This window comes from Penaeus monodon, chromosome 15 (genome assembly GCF_015228065.2).
Source record: "Penaeus monodon isolate SGIC_2016 chromosome 15, NSTDA_Pmon_1, whole genome shotgun sequence".
NCBI lineage: Eukaryota > Metazoa > Arthropoda > Malacostraca > Decapoda > Penaeidae > Penaeus > Penaeus monodon.
Genome location: NC_051400.1, coordinates 40,357,314 through 40,357,900, shown reverse-complemented (window position 1 = coordinate 40,357,900; position 587 = coordinate 40,357,314). Strand labels below are relative to the sequence as shown.

General features: G+C 38.5%; 1 protein-coding gene across 1 annotated transcript in view; it reads right to left on the bottom strand.

Moving 5' to 3' along the window:
* LOC119582041 (organic cation transporter protein-like) overlaps positions 1 to 587 on the bottom strand; it is a gene marked incomplete at its 3' end in the record, with an annotated part of 33,146 nt that overhangs the window by 17,898 nt on the left and 14,661 nt on the right.

Here is a 587-nt window from a genome sequence, read left to right as displayed (position 1 = left end):
AAAAAAGGGTGAAAGGAGTAAATGGGTCTGTGTGTGAGGGTGTATTTGTGTAAAAAATAGGGTGAGGGGAGTAAATAGGTTTGTGTGTGAGGGTGTGTTTGTGTAAAAAAGGGTGAGGGGGAGTCAGTGAGTTTGTGTGCGAGGAGAGAAGGATGAGTGTGTTTGTGTGCTTGTCCTTATAAAAAAGTTTTTGTGTTTGTGTGAGGAGAAAGGTGAGTGTGTGTTTGTGTATTTACGTGATTATGTTCATGAGGTGAGTGTGTTTGTGTGCTTGTCCTTGTAAAAAAAAAATGTGTTTGTGTGAGGAGAAAGGTGAGTGTGTTTGTTTGTGTATTTATGTGATTATGTTCACGAGTGCGTGCATTTGTGTGCTTTTAGATAAATGGGCCGATGTATGTGTATGTATTTGTGTGCCCTTAAATTTTCAGCCTTTTTTGTACGAGAAGTAAGATTAAAGCCAATTATCTTTTATAGACACTCTATGCTAATCTAATGTTAATTTAATCGCTTTGGCATGCACAAGCAAGCATGCCACGCACTACACACATTGGAGAAAAGATAGTTTCGTAACAGCTCAGTAAAGAACA